The following is a 20,184-nucleotide window of genomic DNA, read 5'->3' on the forward strand; positions in this document are numbered from 1 at the left end:
TTAGCTATGCCAATGGACAAGAGGCTAATATGGGGTCATTATTTTATTATGGAGTGGTCATGAGATTCATTGGTGACAGAACGTGTGTCAAAATTGATGATTAAGGTGTTTACCATGAAAAATGGAACAGAAAGTCTCACCATCAATCTCTCAAGAACATCTCTTCCAGCTTAACGGTAGCTGAGCAAGTAATAGAGAAAGTTGAAAGTTTCCAATATGTTGGCAGCCAGATAGCATCAGACGATGAAATCAAGGGCTCCATAGGCGTACGAATCAAGAAGGCTAGGGTTGTCTTTACGAGCATAAGAAATATCTGGAAAACAAATCAGATTAGCCTTCATACCAAAATCCGGATTTTGAATTCAAACGTCATTTATGATTCTGTTATTGGACCCTGCCTATAATCACATATCAGTCCCATATGGATTTTCGTCAATTTTAAGATAACAACGTCATCCACTATTAATTGGCATCTACTTTCATATTACGTGTCAAATCTACGAACTATCTTTTTTTTCCTTACTTTGATTTTCCTCAGTCTTGTTTTCCGTACTGAGTACCCACACCTGGACGCTATCTATCGACCCATAATCTCATGTACCGGGGACCAACGGCTTTACTTCCATTTCGAAGGAAGGCGTGATCAGAGATTTAACCCACTAAACCACTCATCATGAAACATGTGAAAACAACATCAAGTCAGTTTGTCCCATTAAGTAAAGTAATCGCATATCAGTCCCATCCTGAAATTGAATCGTCTGGAGGTCAAGTTATATTATTTTGCTGTTTGGGTCGTCATGTTTTTCGCTAAGATAATAAAACATGCAAGCTTCATTGTACTGATTTCAACCTGATAAAATTGGTGGGGTTTGTGTTCAAGATACGACCGCATGGTTGACGTAGACTACGTTGAGATGTTTAGTGATCTTCTCGTGCATTTTTCTTGATATTGATTTAAAATACAGTAGAAGTAACTTATTTCCTCAATTTACTCCTTTTCCCCTCATTGACATGTCAATTTCCTCACCCTTATTAGTAATTTTTCTGACTGTTTCAGGACTTTCCGTTTGGGATATTTCCGCATATTAAACACTTGTCTTTAATCCTCCGTTATTAAATATATATTCCCCGTGCACACTTCAATGCCCATCCCCTCTCCGTTGAACATTTGTTATGGATAACACGTTTAACCAAACGCTTGATCGCAGTGGGATACCTCCGGTGGGAAATCGTTCACAAGCATGTATTGCACATCCCAGCCCAAGTAACATTGTCAGTTTTATTGAGGTTTTAAAGCACTCTACAAGTCTAAATCATGGTCTACAGTACCCAAATTGTTACTTGGGAGGTAACCAATAAGCCCGCTAATTTCGATTGATTTTGTTATATAAAGCCAACATACGACTAATACAGGGCTTTGGCGCATTATTAGTCGGATTATTACTAAGCAGGCTTGTTGGTTACTTGGAATTGCCCCCTCACTTTCTTTCCATCAGCATAATCGAAAATTTGATATTCAGGGTTATGCTTTCACAAAATTAGACAGTTTGTTCCATATTCAATATTTAATCATAATTTGCTACTCCAAGCAATCAAAAATTCGTCGATCCAACCAGGATCATAATTCTAAATGTTCATTGGATAGCTTAATGTAGGAATTTATCCGCCTCTTAAGCACATAATGAAGAACAAAAACTATAATACTTGTAATATATATAATATGTATAATAGAAATATATATCTTAACTTTTTGCCATTTTTGCATTTACACAAAATTCAGTTCGCCAAGCAGAATCTCACGAACACTAGCGTGAAGAATTCATAGGATTTTGACAGGTCTTACAGTAATGCATCTGTAATTAGTATACAACATCCGAAGTCCCTCCTATTATCATATCGCGTTTCATTTTATTTAAACGGGACCGAAAATTGCCTCAATAACTCTTTCTGTAAAATATGTGTGGTCCTGAAAAGGACCAATTGTTCGATCTCCACAAATTCCACATCCTCTCCAACCCATCGTTGGTTGTCATCAAGGTGATCACGCTGACTGCTCCTATTTTACCACACCGTCCGTCCGATGCGAAAATGAGCGTATTCACAACAGCAGCGCTCTAGCCTGACTTCGGTAATGTTCAGCAGATGCAGAGGGAAAAATTCCACCTTCTCCTGATTTGCTCCTGCTTCTGCTTGCCACGCCGTCCGAAGTTTAAATGAGTGGAGGAACTACAGCAGAGCTCTTATATAGTTTTACAGCTTCAAGCAAAATGATGCGCAACCAAATGGTACTCGATTATGACAACTTGGTTTGGGGAGAACGTTTATTTCATAGAAACAATAATTTGTACATTTTCAACGCTGTTTTTTGAGAAAATTGGAAAAAGCATTCAATGCAGCAAATTGTGAGAGTTATTTCCTATCGGTTTGTGTATTTGGATTTTAATTTAATCTAAAAATGTCAAAGCTATAAGCGTTCAAAACCTTACACCTTTTCGTGACGGTCGCAATTTTAGATTTTCGATTTACCTCCAGTACCTTCCCGTAAGACGTAGTATACGTCAAAAAACTACAAAGAACAGCCCTATGGGGTTGTACGCAATGGTGACGTAGGACTACGTGGTCTTATATAACAAATCTTATTTTTTAACTGCAGCAGGAGCTTGTGTTTTGTGTAGGAATAGGAATTTGATAGGGGTCCTCTCTGTTTATACTCTTTAGTATGACGCGCTGGACATAGATAGCCACGAAGAGCTACTGATTCCGATCAATAGAAGTGCGGCTTCTTCCTCCTTCTATGGATGCTCATATGGGATGCACCTCGCTGCTTGCAGGCAGCCTTTTGTTGTGTACTGGAGAACAATGTTCAACGTCACGTGTCGAAAGCACTGCTGCTGCTGCTGATGCTGACGACCGGACACCACCACACACGGTGATTGGAACTAAATCCGATCAGCGGTTGAGGCTAGCCTTGATAGCTAGCTGCTAGCGGGGAGCCTTTCGTTGTGTACTGGAGAACATCACCACTCACGACGCGGTGATTGAATAAACACTGTTTGGTGAGACCGGTGGAATTCAACTTTGAAATCTGTGTTTGGGAAATAGCTTTTCGCAGTCAATCGGTGATAATTTTAATCATCATATCAACATTTACACATGCGTGCAGTTTTCAATAGTGTCATTTTGAAAAATGATAAAGTCTTAAATTTAACAGATGTGTAGAAATATTTCTGATCAAATAGTGATAAAATTATTGAAATTGGTCCAGAGGCAGCTGAGTTAATTAACGTTCAAAATCTTTCATAATGTTGTAACATGTTCCATTTTATGTTTTCACAAGTGTACCCCCATATAGAAATCACAAACGTAGTCCTACGTCAAAAATTCTTTGAATTAACTATGATTTTTCAAATATTTACATACTAATTGCACTTCATAGCTTCAACTGCCATTTTTTCAATGCTTACCGTTTCCATATGGGACTGATATGGGATTATAGGCAGTGCTGGTCTTCATTAGTTCATGCCTGATGGCCTCACAACTCGACCTCTTCGGCTTCTTCGTCGATGTCATCATAAGCCGATAACAGCAGATATTCTATAGAACGTAAGTGGAGGTGGAACAACCACACGCTACGAAGGGGTGCAAATTAAAATGCAGGACATCGCAGCAGAGGCAGACCCAGGGGTTCATGGCGGCAAAGCTGGATTTCCACTAAACCGTGCCTGAATGCACAGTTTGCTACAAATGAATATGCAAATTTTCCAAAATGCAACCTATCGAACCTGTCCGACAGAAATGCGTCAATCATAATCCTTTAACCAAAATGACCGCCATCGTCATCCTCGTCTGAGACAAACAGATTATCGACAGCAGACGAGCAGACATCTTTTTATCATCAACATTCGGAAAGGAAGTTTCCAGGATCAGCATTTAGTCTAATATATTCGGCGTCGTCTTTCAGCTCATCGTCGTCGTCGTCGTCGTCGCCGTCGTCGTCAGACACATTCGACACGAAACCTTAATTTGAATTCACCTCCCCGATGCACGTCGATCATCCCATATGTTGAATTATAGGCGCATCCCGAAATCCACAAAAAAGTTTTTTTTTCTTTTGTTTTCGAGCCTGAAAAAGTCGAGTTATAAATGACTTCTCAGAGCTTGAACGCACACGGTAAACGAAAAACCTTCCGAACACGAAATGATACACATTAGAGAGGAGAAACCAGGCGACTTCGATTTGCGGCCTGCTTGGATCGTTGGCGAAGGACAAAACAAATTCTAAAAACGACGAGGCACTTATGTATTTAAAAGCTAATGAATTCGCAACTGACTACACACAGGGAGAGAATTCCAAGCTGCCAGCAGTGCGAGATGCACGGCTTTGATGATGATGATGCACAAGATTCACTATCTGTTTGAAGTCGCTGACGTGGACTGCCTTCGCCATCACCACCTACAATTTAGGGAATTCGGCAGACGTTTGCCTTTTTGCTGGTTAGAATGCCAACTGCCAGTGGAATGCAAATCTTTGATTTGCATGCCTCCCTGAAGGATTCCTTGGAGGCAAATGGAATTGCTAGAAATCCGGAGCACAGATCATGCAAATGCTGCAAATTGATGGAATTGTCAATATTATCAGTTCGTGGAAGTTTGCAAGGCTGAGTTCTACGGATAGACGCACGCTAAAGGAAAAGTACGCTTCATTGTCGAAATGTTTGCTTTCCTGGGAATAAATCGGAAATCAGAAGTCAGAAAATAACAATTAGTTCAACAATCAATCAAAACATCGCTTTAAGAGCCCAACTGTCGCTGTTTTCCTAATAACAATCCAATGAGCAATCGGTTTTCTCGGCCTCCCTCGCCATCCACCCCGGACGAGTTGTCACATTTTGATGAATCATTGCGGCACAATTTGTTTCTGACAAACACACCACGCCAGTTTGTCATACATCACAAGTCGATGATCATCGTCGTCGTCGTCGTCAAGAGCTCGGTGTATTTGTGTTGATTGTCCGCTTTCGCCGGGAACCCGACCACGTGGAGGAGATGCCTTTCGCTGTTTTTTGTTTGTCAATAAATCAATCGTTTTGACCCGCTCTGTCAGCCGATTGCTCTTCTTGATTGTCCTCAAACCTACGAGTTTTGCCTCTGCCTACTGTTATTATTCCTAATAATAATCATAATAGACAGTAGCAGCAGCAGCGATAACGTGACATGGGCACAACATGCGTCGCCTCCCAGTATCCCTGCCTGGTTGCTCCGTATCACCTTCCCATACGGGTGTGTGGTGACAGTCACCGAGGTCACGCGCTATGAGAACGTGAGACCGGCGCCATGTGTGATCCAAACAAAGTGTTTTGCAATACAAAAACTACATATATTCAATACACCCACTTCTTTCGCTTTCCGTGTCAAAAAGGTGCCACTTTCTCCTGGCGAAAACTAATTTTCACTCCCTCTTCTGCACTTGGACGGCGAGGTGTTGTCGTGTATTTCATTGGAATTTGTCTTCAAGGCAGGTGGGGGTTTTCTGATTAGTCGGTGGCAAGGAGCATGGCAATTGTCATGCAAGTTGCATGATTCGAAGGATATGGCTGTTGAATTTTGTTGATTATTTTTCGGTAAGATGCAAAGCACATTGGGTAGAACCGAGCCCAAAAATCGGGACTTTCATTTGCCGTTGTTGGTGGTCCTTAAAAGGGGTAGTAGTGCCACTTTGTCATTAGCGCCTATTTCCGTCATATCCAATAAAAAGAAACCAAGGGATGGTCAGTCTACCCACTCATTCTGCGACAACTTTTTTTCTCAGTGTGCCTCACGTGTGCCGGTAGTGCTGCAGGTGCCAGTCATCGGACTGACATTATTTGCATGTTAGGCATGTTGGCATTTTTGGCAACCAGGTTAATTTGACAGTTATTTATTTTTTGGGCGCAACAACTAGCAGAGGAATCGAAATCAGGAGACAATGATCCAGAGGCACACCAGTAGGTCAAACTGGCCCGACCGGGTGATCAAGTTCCTCCGATCGCTGAAGTTGCCGACAGCGTAAAGCTGCTCATCGATCAGGTATGGAAGAAGCTCTTTCGGGGATCTAAATCGGCTTTGAAGACCACATGGTGGCCAAACTACTATACCAATGCGACGAAAGTGTTCCTATTTCTAAGGTTGGCTGCTTCAGCGGTATCATCGAGATGTCGACAGATAGACGTGCTCAAAACGTGACGCTTAGGTTTTAAGCGACCACCACTTACAGGTAGTAGGTAGTAGGCAGTAGGTAGTAGGTAGTAGGTGCTATGTAGTAGGTACTATGTGCTAGGTAGTAGGTAGTCTGTAGTAGGTAGTATGTATTATGTAGTAGGTAGTATGTAGTATGTGGTAGGTAGTATGTAGTAGGTAGTACGTAGTAGGTAGTAGGTAGTAGGTAGTACGTAGTACGTAGTAGCTAGTATTTAGTAGGTAGTAGGTGCTATGTAGTAGGTACTATGTAGTAGGTACTATGTGCTAGGTAGTAGGTAGTATGTAGTATGTAGTAGGTAGTAGGTAGTATGTAGTATGCAGTAGATAGTAGGTAGTAGGTGGTGAGTAGTATGTAGTATGTAGTAGGTAGTATGTAGTATGTAGTAGGTAGTATGTAGTAGGTAGTAGGTAGTATGTAGTAGGTAGTAGGTAGTGTGTAGTATGTGGTAGGTAGTAGGTAGTAGGTGGTAGGTAGTAGGTAGTAGGTAGTAGGTAGTAGGTAGTAGGTAGTAGGTAGTAGGTAGTACGTAGTACGTAGTACGTAGTAGGTAGTACGTAGTACGTAGTAGGTAGTAGGTGAATAATTCCGGTCGCCGAGATTACTACCGGAACTATACGTACATCCTCCAGGTACCACATTCGCTTCAACTTCTCCACCAAATCGTGGTTCTTCAGTATCTTGGTCTAGAACGTTGACTGAACAATGCGATTTAACGGTACAGCGATATTGATGAGGGTTACCCGCTTCATCCTTTTGTCGTAAACCACAATGTCATGACGATTGGCACGAATGTGTACATATCGCGATCCCAGTACAGCTTTATGCTACTATTTTCCAGTACCCGGTCTGGCAGGTACTTGTAGTAGGGTACGTACTGGTTCACAAAGATGTGCTTCAGTGGACGATAGTTTTTGCCAGGTTTCTGGCCCCTGTGAGCCAGTATCGCAGGCGGAGGATATTGACCAGAAGCTGAGGGGCGGCGTGCAGATGTTTTTCATGCAGCGAATGAAGTAGAAGAGTGAACAAACCGTGCTTTGCTGGCAGGATAATTTGGTGCTTATTATCGAAAGGTTGAGGGGCGTGATTTAGGCGGCCGCCAATTCTCATCAGTTGATCGCTGGCGATAAAGGGTTGAAACCAACGGAGTTTGGATTTGAGCGAAACTGGTTGTAATTTTTGTAGAGTTTTCCATTCTTCGTTGTAGGACTGTTACTGGACCAATCGGATGACGGTAGCTTCGGCTTCTCCAAGTTCTTATGAGCTGAGGAAATGATGTGTTGTTTGTGCAGACGGCTTGCAATATGCGACGACACGTAGAAGACGGAAGTAGTTCGAAAACTTGCTCACTAGTACATCGACGAACGAAGGCTCGGTGGTTATTGCAGTCGCTGCCAGTGGTAGTTTGCGTGCTTCGGGAAGCGCAATTTCGTTTGTAATGTTGCTCGTCAGCTGGTTGGGCCATGAAGAGGGTTCGAGATGCAGCCATGGTGGTCCGCGCCACCACAGGTCGTTGTGCAGGATGGTTTCCGCCTCCGTTCCTCGGGAAATGCAGTCCGCTGGGTTCAGTTGACCAACGACATGATTCCAAGCACAGTGCTGAGTAGCTTGTTGTATTTTTGAGACGCGGTTGGCGACGAATGTGACCCAAGTTGTAGGTTGTACTTTCAGTCAGCTGAGTACGATTGTTGAGTCCACCCAAAAGTAGACTTCGCCGGTATGGTTCAGTGATGCCCTGACCTTCTGGAACAGTTCCGTTGCGAGGAGGGCTCCGCACAACTCCAAGCGGGGATGCTTTGCTGCTTAAGAGGTGCAACTCTAGATCGTGCTGTTAGTAGTGCGACCTTTATGGTGCCGGAAGAGTTTCCTGAACGAATATAACAGCATGCACCATATGCATTCTTTGAAGCGTCTGAAAAGAAATGCAGTTGGATCGACGTCGGTGTAGAACAGATGACCCATCGCTCGATTCGCAGGTCATTAAGCCGAGGTAGTTGCTCGCTCCTTGATCGCTGCTGGTAATTCCTCGTCCCAGCCCCAGGCTTCACCGTTGTTGTTTTTCAGCGTCCACAGCTCTTGCATAAAGAGTTTTGCCGATGTTACCACAGGTCCGACTAATCCAATCGGATCGAAAAGTCGTGCAATTTTAGAGAGAACTGTTTGTTTGGTGATGGTTGCTACAGGATCGGGGGAGAGACAAATACGATAGCGTAGGCAATCGGTAGAGGGTTCCCAATGCAGTCCCAGCGTCTTTATGCATTGGTCACGATCGAAATCTACAGATGGTTGTAGTGCTCGATTATCGGGAGAGACATTATGGAGAATGGCAGGAATGTTGAAGGCTGATTTGCGTAGGGTAAATCCTCCCTTGGAAAGAAGAGTGTCGAGCTGTTCTCGAAGTTCGATGGCTTCTTCTTCGCTGTCTGCTCCGGAGAAAAGGTCGTCTATATAGAAGTCCTCTCGGACCACGGCGTGGTGCGGAAGATGGTAGCAAGGTTTGGGAGGTGTTTCGTAGTCGTCGACCTTTTGCATGTGTCTTAAGGCGTGGTATTCATTCATGAAGTCGACGTACTGTATACGAAGTTGTGGAGCGGTTCCCATTCGCTGTTGTATCATGCGAAATCTTCGTACGGCAGTGCGACGGTTGTCGCCTAGACGTCAGGTTTCACCGGTAGGCGAACGATGTATCGACCTTGCTGATTTCGAGAAACGGTTTGCTGGAAGTGTGCTTCACATGCGGCTTCCTCGACGAAATAGGATGGTGACGAGGTTTCTTCTTCGATTGTCCAAAAACGTTCCATTATCTGATAGCGAATTCGTTTATTATTCAGTTCCAACCTGGATCGGGTATCAAGATTGGGCCTGCTTGTTTTCTGACTAACGTCAGTTCGATCGTTTGTTTTTAAAACCTAGCTCAGGTTGAGGTTCGCACTGACAAAAAGTTCGGTTTCGCACTGGGTTGGAACTGGTTCCAACCCCGATAATAAACGAATTCGCTATGAGACAGATCGGCGATGGAGGCAACGTTTGCGACGAGTGGTCTTTTCGGTTGTGGACTGGAGGCTTTTCCAGAAACCACCCAACCGAGCGTGGAATTGATGAGAGGTGGAAGTGCACCGCCAATTCGAATTCGACCCGAGACATGGAAGATGTCGTACAAGACCTCTGCGCCTAGTACTAGATCGATTGATTTGCGGCTGTGGAAAGTTGGGTCAGCAAGCTGGATTCCGGGTGGAATGCTCCAAGTAGAAGCATCGACGGAGGTGGATGGTAATTCCATAGTCAAACGTGGAAGAACCAAGCATTCAACGGTGATGGAGTAGTTACAGACTCTTGATCGGATGTGGGAGAGAACTGTGAACTTAGCGTTGACCGTCGATTCGCCGATACCAGAGATCGGAACGGAAGCCCTTTTTCGTTGGACTGTGACGATTTGGAGGAATCGCTATGAAATAAAACAACATTCGCTTCCCGAGTCTAGAAGAGCTCTCACTGCATGCTCCCTTCCATTATCATCGACGAAGAGGACGACAGCGGTAGCGAGGAGGACAGTGGTTTGTTTACATTCGGTTGCGGCGTAGTTAGGTAGCTCGGTGACGGTCACAGAGCTGTTGTTGTTTTCGATGTTGTAGGATGATGGTTCGCGCCTGTTGACGTTTCTCAATGGCAAAGTTGAGTGTGATGACGGTTTTTGCATTTTCGACAGGAACTGGACGACGGGCATTCTCGTACCAAGTGAACCTTGCGTAGACAGTTTCTACAGAGCTGCAGTCGACGGATTTCTTTTTCCTTGTCCTCGATGGCCAAATTCGAGAACGTGGGACACATGTAGGGTGGGTGATGTTCGGAGCAAATAGAGCATTTCTAGATAAACATTTCAATAGGTCCTATCTGACATTTGTAAACAAATCGAGTTTAATGCTTCTCTGTACTGCAGAGCTCACCATCTCTAAGTATTGTTCTAGAAATTTCAATTATCGACATTCAGAAAATTATAAAAAATATGTGAAAAAACGTCCAATTTGAAAGTTTTTATAATATCGCACAGCTCTCTGATTGGACCTTAAACGTGTTTACAGTCCAATCTGTCATTCAACAAAAAAAAATGACAAATGCTATTACGACCTTTGTTTCATCTCGTGTTTCACGTGGAATAGAAAAACTAAAACTCATAATAATTAGTTGGAAATGCGATACTAATATCAACATGAAGCTTTAGAAAGTCCTATGGATCCAACATCTAACTGGGAAGTGGGATATGAGAATGTTTCATTTACGATGCCTGTAATCAATCGCTCTTGTTCTGCTATGGAGTTGACGAATTAATTGCGATTCCAGGAGTACACCAAGGCAAAAGCTTATTCAAAATACTGTCAAATCCGACATGCGATATTACAAGCGTGGATTTGGACGAGGATTTGGATCCAATTGCTGATCAACCAATTGAATTGCCAAGTGCTAAATTGGACGATTTACGCAAACTGATGCCATATGTCAAGCAAAAAGATTACTTTGCAACATTCCTCAAATACCGAGTCAAATACTTAGTTCCAGAAAAAAAAACAGGAAGTAGAACAATAATACCGTTGTAGAACACTTTGATGTGGATCTCGCTCGGGATCTCGATTTTGATGAACAGCTTGAGCTAATAATTGTAAAACGAATCATTTAGGATTAAAAAAAAGACAGTTTGTTTATAAAAATATACATCAGAATTCTTATTAACATTTTACAAAGCGTTCGAGATACGACTGCTTCAATCGGGGTTTGTTCTGGAAATGCTCCTCAAGCAAATTCCAGGCTACGGAGTAGTTCGCTGCAGAAATAGGGATCGTCTGTACAAGTTTGAGGGCGTCGCCAGAGAGGGAAGAACGCAGGTAATAAAATTTTTGAATGTTCGAGAGTTCCGCTGAATAGTGAACCAAGGACATGTACAGGTCGTGAAAATTCATCCAATAATCCAAATTCCCACTGAAGAAAGGCAGTTTGATATCCGGTAGGCGCACATGGGATGACGTAGGACCTTGGAAGTTCGAATGAGAAGTCGAAGCGGTGGGTGTCGGGGAAGGAGGTGTCAGTTTATTGACGGACAGGAGGAAACCCTTAACCTTATAGTACGACGATTCGTTGCTGGCTCGATCCTTCAGAAGTTGTTCGATGCCGGCCTCGTCGATAGTTTCCAGCTCAGACTGGACGGCGCAGAAATCAGTCCACAGCTTCGTAAGGCTCTCCAAGCGTACTGGGACTTCTAAGGAATTTTGTTCGTCGACATATTTATCCACAAACATTTTAGTAAGCATGAAGGACGTCTGCAGGCTCTTCATGCGAAGTTTGAGCGTTTTCAAGCGGCGATCCGTGGACATGGCGACGGGGAATAGTACGGGGTTTGATCTGTGGAATCGAAAGCACCGCGGAGCACAAACGGGACAGGGTGTAGAGAAGTGGAAATATAATTACCTCCTCGAGGCAGTCTATGTGCCTTGTATTAAATGTTTCAGCAGCAACTCGAAGGTTCTCGGGACTTCCAGGCGTGGCCAGACAGTAGCTCCAAAGATGGTGGTTTCACGGACATGAGAGATTCCAGATGACCGGAGTTCGTCGGTCGATCCGGCTTGAAGGACCAGATGTCGATATCAAAGTAGAGAGCAGTAGAGGTTTCAATTTACTTCGGGCACTTTCTTCACAGATCACTCAATCTTCTGTTTAGTTCAGTTTATTTGATTATATTTTCCTACGTTTCACTCCATGCACTTTATTTACAATTCAATTCATTTTAATTTTAGGTTAAACTAAGATAATCCACTTTTATTTTTTACCTAATTTCACGGACCCCATGTCCCAGCACAGGATACCAAAACTGCAGCATTCCTACCGGGTAACGAGTGCAGTAAGCATTCTCAACGAGAATATTTTGCCTCAGCACTGGAAGCCGTTGAGAACCTTGAGGACTTGCATTTCATAGTGTACTGTGCAGCTATGGCCGTGGTATAAACGTTGGGCTTGCTGACGTACCCGCAAGGAGACGTCGAAAGTCGTACACGTCGCAACGCACAAACACCCGTATGGATGTGACGCCTGGAGGGCCGAATCGTCACACTTCGGACTAAGATTGGTCGGTTGACACAGTACAAGAGGGGAAACCGATCATCGAGGCTAGTTCGTCACGTTGCTGAAATGGTGTAGTGATAAGCGTGATAACCTCTTACCCCAGCAGGCCTGGGTTCAATCCCAGTCGGCGCCGCCGGGATGTTCTGAGGCATAACATCTCTGAAGTAAGTAAAGCCATTGGTCCCCGGTTCATGAGTTGATGGATCGATAGGTAGGGTCCAGGTGTGAAAGCTGCCTCCCTGGCATCGGTAGCATTGGTGCTCAGCATGGAAAACAAGATCGACGGAAAACAAATCAAAAAGAAAAAAAAAAATGTTGTTTGGATCAACTGGAAAGACAACACCGTCTCTTTCTTCCTCATCAGTTCTTCAAGTGTAAGTGACGTCAACAATGTGGCTACGTATGAATGATAAGGAGTGAAAAAGAAGCACACATTCACATGCTGGACCTTTGTAGATCGGTGGTCATCATCGATAGGCTTAAGTTGATCCATTTATAGACCAAACTTGAGTACAGTAGACCGACATTACACCCACGAATCTGGAGAGTTTTCATGTTAAAATGGTGAGTTTTACAATTTTCGGTCGTGCTTAATTAATATACAAATAATAAGAATATCTAAACTTGCATGTTGTAAATGAAATATCATTTGCAGCTCAATTATTTAATAAGATATGACATAAAATGTAATTGAACGCTTCAGATTAGACCGAGGTTAGGGACATGTACTCTAATTATAATGTGTCTAAAATATGAATCAGAACGGTATATGAATGAACGAATTAGTCACACCACCTATGTCCATACAATCTGTTTTTTTTTAGGCACACACAATTGACCATACCCACCAGCATTAGAAGCTGCGGGAAGGAAAGGAAGTTCACTACAATAATCCACTTGATTCAATGACTTCCTATGAAAGGAGGAAGGTTAACGAAGAACTTTTCTATAGTTCAGTTTTCTTTTTAAAGACGGATTCAAAACACATCGACCGATTTCGGATGCTTACTATTTGTCTATTTGTCTTCAATCACCTCACACCTCACTAATCATTTTCTGTTCAAGGAAGGGGAGTGGCGGGAGCACTGGTAAAGGAAAGGGTAAATCGAAGACTCCGCCTGGTCGTCGTCGTCGTCGCCATCGTCGTGATTTTCGTCGGTTCATTGTCCATCGCCACCGCGTCAATCGGAAATTGGACTGCGTGTGTCTGCCACGCGGATTGGTAGTCGAAAAAATGACCAAGGCAGTGTTGCCAAATTTGTTTTCAAACAAGGTTGTGATCACTGCTGTACGAAGACTTGTTTGAATCTCGTAAACCGAATTATGAAATACGTGAAGACCGTGGTAGGTGAATCTTCGTAATCTGGCAGCTCTTCCTAAGTAATAAAAAATGATCAATAATTTGAGACAAATCGTTGCACTGTTACTCGACGTATCTGGCAATAACAAGAACTTAAAATTTATTTTAAAAAAACTAGCAACTCGCTGAGAGCACATCGAAGCACACAAGATTCCAGATTCAGGAACACTGATGACGAAAGCAGGCATACGAAAATCTCGATCCAATTTTCTATAAATCTAAAAAAAATCAACCCCACTATCGTCTAGCTTTCCTGGACCAACGCGCCATTGAATTAGACTTTTTTTTATGTCGGATGCGATCCAATCACTGCGTCAACAGAATTATCATCACCATCATCATCTTCTTCTCCAAATGGCTCCACAGAGGAGTGAAATTATAACACCATAAATAAACGCTAATTAGACCCGTGCTGGTCGTCGTAGTCGTCGCGTGGTGGAGACCTCCAGAACCTCTAGAACCCCTAGCAGTTGGCCCACGTGGCCACAGGAAGACTGTCGCGGTTACGCGTGGTCTCCGCCATGTGCGAGCACTCCTCCCTGCGGTTCTTGATTGTTTTTCTGTTTTTTACCCAGATTTGGACCGCTTCTTACGATGGCCAATTTAGAAAACTAACAGCCTCCAGCAAGGTAGCCAGCGAGCGAGCGTGCCATGTCCATTATCATCATCATCCCGCGAGGGGTCATCGCCGACCGGGGGGGAAAAATGGAGTGTGCAAATAGAGTGGTCTAGAGATCTCGTTTTTTTTTTACTCGACTTTTGTTTTGTTTTGGCGGCAATTTGACCGGTAATTTGGACCGCGGAGAGGCTTCGTGTGGCAGGTGGCCTGTCGCCCCGTTAATGACCCTTTTCGGAGGGGGATCGCAGACCCATTTGGGGTCGTCGGTCGGAGATGGAACGGAATCGATTGGGAAGACCCGGGATCCCGTTGAGCTGCGATAACCGGGCATCAGCGGGTCCGCTAGAGGGCGAAGATCGTCAAATCGGTTGGAAGCGAAAGGTGATTTCTCTCTCTCTCTTTCTCTATCCATCGTATGAAATGACGGGGAACAGTTTGAATAAATTGAGCGCGGTGGTCAAAGACAGTTGCGATGAACTCGACTTTTTGTAAACGATTCATATTCAACCATCCTAACTACATCCTCAACCTGTGAAATCCCCGAAATTGGATTTGACTGCTCTGAGGACGACGACTATATATGCAAGGCACCTCTCCTGCAGTCCCGATTCGAGCCCAGCGGCGCACGGTTTGTTTGACTTGGCTTCGTTTGTATGTTTATTGAGCATGACTAACAATCCGATCAGATGATTATTTATAGCCAACAATTAATTTATTGTTTATTTTTTATTTATCGCACCTCTTTCCGACCGATTCGTTGTCGCTCCCCCATCCAATTCCCCTGGTCAATTTCGGTAGAGCATTTTTTTTCTCTCTCTCTCTCTGCAGGTATGTTTGAATGCATTTTCACGGTGCATGATTTATTTCCCATTCCACCGACGGCCGCCCTTCTCCGGTGGAGCTCGGTGGATCGATTTCATTTTAATGTAGGCATTTTAATCCCCACCCGGCAGACCGGCCCTACCGTTCCACAATTGCTGGACCCACTTTCCGGAGCTCCGGACGGTTGCCGCGAACATTGAAATTGGTTTATTTTGCGTACTTCTTTTATTAAATTTTCTCACCTTTCCGATATGTTGATCGAATTTTCGATTTGAAGTCGTCGCTCTTTTTTTTTTTGAATTATTCGATTTATGTGTTACTGTGGCTTCTTTCGATCGTTTCATAACTGCAGGATAAGGTGCAGTTTATCACGAAATACAGGGTTAACTTCATGGTGTTAGGCGGAAGGTCACAGCAGGCCAAACGACATTATGTCAACAGCAGTGTTGTAGTCGTGGATAGTCGTGGGTAGTCGACGACTACTTTGATCTACGCCGAAAAAAAAATATAAAAAATGTAAAATACAACATCCAATCCAGAAAAAAAGTAGATTTATTCCCGTTTAAATGATAGAAATATCTTACCGGAAATGTTAAATATTAAAAATACACTGCACTTCGAACACTTGCGCCACTGATTCAAAAGATCGGGAATAAATTGGGGAAAATTGTTAAATTTGAAAGAAGTAATGTCTTATGTAAATCGTAAACATGTTCTTGGAAAAATTAATCAAAATCGTTAAATTTGAAGGAATTAGTGCCCCTGATATAAACAAAATTTGAAATGGCTTGCACCTCTAATAGACATGTTCAGGGAATAATTGAAAAATAATAAATAAAGGTTGAACACGAAAAGATCCGGACACGAACATCTTGATGGGGTAACAATTGACGAGAACTCCTCAATTGGCCTTAGTTCCGGAATATTGGCCGGATTCATCTCCTTGGGAACCACTGTGACGCCACTTTCGCTGTACCACTGTTTGATGGAATTTCAGTAGTGACAGCTTGCCAAGTCCTATGGGCTACAAAAATTGAGAGTTGACTACCTGTAAGGAGCGGAATACCTAGCTCTGGTAATCACAAGTTCCTACCTCACGCCTCCCCGAGTCATATGATAACAAAAGACTACTAGCTGAAACATGGACACAGCTGTGCGGTATACAGTCATGAGCTTAAGAAAGTGTGAAATGAGCTGTATTAATGATTCGGTAGAAATGTATACGGAACTAAAGTCGACGTACACTGTATGTCGATTTGATCAATGTAGGCTATGCAGCGTATATTTGAAAACCTAGAACTCGTGGCTTTTCATTCCCAGGAGCTCCAAGAGGTAGGTAATAATTTAGCTGCAAGCTACAGCGTTGGGGGATTCCCCTTTGAACAAGGTGGAAATTCACAACAGCTGGGTGGCGTAGCCTGCCCAATGTTGCCAGTCCGGCAATGGCAATCCGAACACGTCAATGCGTGATTGGTTGGCAGCCGATCTACGCGAGGATGTGCAAGTTGAGGATTAAGGGCCGTTTCTTCAACTACAGCATCATCAACGCGCACTGCTCACACGAAGGGAGACCCGACGACGAGAAAGAAGCGTCCTATGCGCAACGCTCAGGTAGGTCAGGAGGCAATGTATAGACCGGCAATCGGGTCAAACAGCCTGCATGCCGTATCGAACGACAACGGCCAACGATGCGTGAAATTTGCAGCCTTCCGGGGTATGGTAGTTCGAAGTACCTTTTTCCCCCGCAAGGATATCCACAAAGCCACCTGGAGATCACCTGACCAACACACAGAAAACCAAATCGATCACGTTCTAATCGACGGGAAATTCTTCTCCGACATTATCAACGTCCGCACGTACCGCAGTGCGAACATAGATTCGGACCACTACCTAGTTGCAGTATGCATGCGCTCAAAACTCTCGACGGTGCATAACACACGTCGAAGTCGAACGCCACGACCCAACATTGAGCAACTACGGGACACCGGAGTTGCCCAGGACTACGCGCAGCAGCTGGAAGTTGCACTACCCACGGAAGAGCAGCTTGGCGCAGCTTCTCTTGAAGATGGCTGGAGGGACATCCGTTTTGCCATAGGTAGTACTGCTGCAGCGGCACTAGGTACTGCAATCCCGGACCGAAGAAATGACTGGTTTGACGGCGAATGCAAACTGTTAGTAGAGGAGAAGAATGCAACACGGGCGAGAATGCTGCAACACCGCACGAGATTGAATGTGGAGCAATACAGACAAGCGAGGAACAGACACAACTTAGTTTTCCGAAGGAAGAAGCGTCAGCAGGAAGACCGAGATCGCGAGGCGATGGAGAATCTGTACCACGTAAACGACACACGGCAGTTCTATGAGAAGCTAAATAGTTCGCGCAAAGGCTACGTGCCGCAAGACGATATGTGCAATGACTTGGACGGTAACCTTCTCACGAACGAGTGTGAGGTGATTGAGAGGTGGAAGCAGTACTATGACGAGCACTTCAATGGTGATGCAGCAGAAAACGAAGGTGGCACGGCAACACACGTTGGAGCACACGTAGAAGACGACAGGAGATATTACCGGAGGAGTGAATGAAATTCCCCAAAAAGTTCCTTGTCTGGCAAGCAATCTGCAGTTGAGCAAGGTGAGCTCAAAGAGGAAGACATATATATGGAGCAGTCGGAAGTATTTATCACCAACGGAAGTCCGAAGAAGGTTTGCAAGCTGAAGAAAGCGCTGTACGGACTGACTACCCTAGTAGCACGCTTGTCACAAATCGGTTGTGGCAACTTCCATACAACTTACTGCAGTCATAAACAAGTTGCTGCAACTTATTGTGACGGAAATGTGCTACTCGGGTATGGAACCAGAAGCTGGATGGTGAACTCAAGCGCTTTGAACTCACGCGGTCGAAGTTTGACACGTGTGTCTATTTCAAAATCGAAAACGAGAAGATTCTCATTGTGGCGGTATACGTCGACGACCTACTGGTGTTTTCCAACAACCAGCGGTGGGTGAATCGACATTCAACAGCTGCTGGAACGATTCGGCATAAGTGACTGTGGTGCAATAGCAACCTCGGCAGATCACAATCAAAAACTATCGAAGCAGATGAGCCCTAGAACTGAAGAAGAATGGAAGTAGATGCAGAAAGTTACATTCCGAGAGCTGGTAGGAGGTCTCCAGTTCCTAGCGCAATGTACCCGACAGGAAATCAGCTTCGCCGTTAGCGCAGTCAGTTAGCAGCAAAACGTATTTTGCGGTACCTGAAAGGGACGAAGGATATGAAGCTTACCTACCGCAAGTATGCAGATAACGGTTTCGTTGGATTCAGCGACGCAGATTGGGGAAACGACATCGAGACGCGACGCTCTATCACCGGGTACGTCTTCATGCAGTCAGGTGGACCGATTTCGTGGAACCAGTGATGCAAAACATCATGACACTCACGTGACACTCGTCTACGCATCAACCAACTATCGCTGACAGAACGTTTTGTCACGCAGTGAGAGAGGTAGAGCCATGGCAAACAACAATCACCAGTAATGGTAGCTGCTCACAAGCAGAACGTTACACTCGCTACTGATGATGAAAAACACGACGAAAACAGTGAAGACTTCCGTAGTACGATCATGAGAAAAAGCGAAACGACAATAGAAAATGAAAACAATGCCTACGTATTCCAAGTTCGTCTCGGCAGGCGCGACTGTGTGAGTTACAAACAAAGCAGGCAACATTAAACGGAAGCTGTTGGGTTCATTCATCAACACACTCACATTTGCAAGCAAAGTAGCAACTGCTTCAAAACGAGCACATAGGGAAGAGCGCTACTTCATCGTAATTGCCCATTTACGTTCTATCGAGCAGAAATCATCAATAATATCAATGATTTCACCATGCACAAAACAATAATACGTTTGTTCCGATGCGTTAGTTCATTAGCTATGACATAAATCCTATTAGAGCACATTGTATGCATATTTAGGACGTATTCAATGCGTTAGGACGGAATTGAAACTCGTAGGACGAATTTAGAATCAAGAAGCCGTGTTAGATTTTTAATAATATCTCAACATTGTTTGACTCTTTTTCAAATCCAACGGTAAGTATGGAAAGGTGAATAAATTTAGAAGTTATAATTGATGAAAACATACCATGTTTTGTTCAAACTCTTTCAAAAAAGAGAGGTAAAGTGCTGGATGTGCATAGTAGGACGGAAATTAGATAAAAAACCCCTATGAGTGTCGTGATTGTCGGGAATGACCAGATCGGTAATGGATCACCGCTGAAGACGACATTCACCAGTTGCTTTTTACTTCTTTCGTCAACATGATAGGCAGATGGTCATGGAGAGAGCTTCGACGAGCACATTGATAGGAATGTACAAAGCGTTTGTTCAAGCGAAATCTCTGACCGTTCCCCTTCAACTAAGATGTGAACAGTTATCCCCTGCAGCATTCCCTGTAGTGGTTATTGATCGATAAGTTTGTCTCTTTTCTTTACATATACTGTATTCTCTTTCCTACAACCAACTTCAAATGTATTGAATTGGAAGAATAAAAATCAATTGAATAATCGGTGAAGTGATTCGCACGCGTTTTTTGTTACTCGTCCTTCAGATCGTGATTTCCCGGGTTTTCCGTATTTTCTCCAGCTCTGGCCACTCCATAAAATGGTCTTTCGAACCGGATCGGGCCGTAGGTGATCAAAAAGGTGCGTTTATCCACTTTTTGTCACTGTGCCGCGATTCGCGTAAGTGAGTACCAGAGTGAGGTTGGAATGTCACCTCTGAAAAGAACATTCCCGGTGAAAGTGGGTGATACTGAAACTTATCATCGTCTAGTTTATCCACCATAGACCAGCTACTACGTGAGAGGAGATCGCTCGAAGCACGTTTATACCGAGCATCGCAAAATATCCAGAAGCTTCAGAAGAGGGATGATATCGATGACGTTGACATCGAAACCGAGCTGGATAACATTCGATAAATTTGGGCGGCTTATCTCTCGGTTCACAAGCGAATGGTGGATAGTTGCAAGGATGACGAGATGG

The sequence above is a fragment of the Ochlerotatus camptorhynchus genome, unplaced genomic scaffold (assembly GCF_037179485.1).
Source record: "Ochlerotatus camptorhynchus isolate MF236.1 unplaced genomic scaffold, CSIRO-AGI_Acam_v1.1 ptg000270l, whole genome shotgun sequence".
NCBI classification, from domain to species: Eukaryota; Metazoa; Arthropoda; class Insecta; order Diptera; family Culicidae; genus Ochlerotatus; species Ochlerotatus camptorhynchus.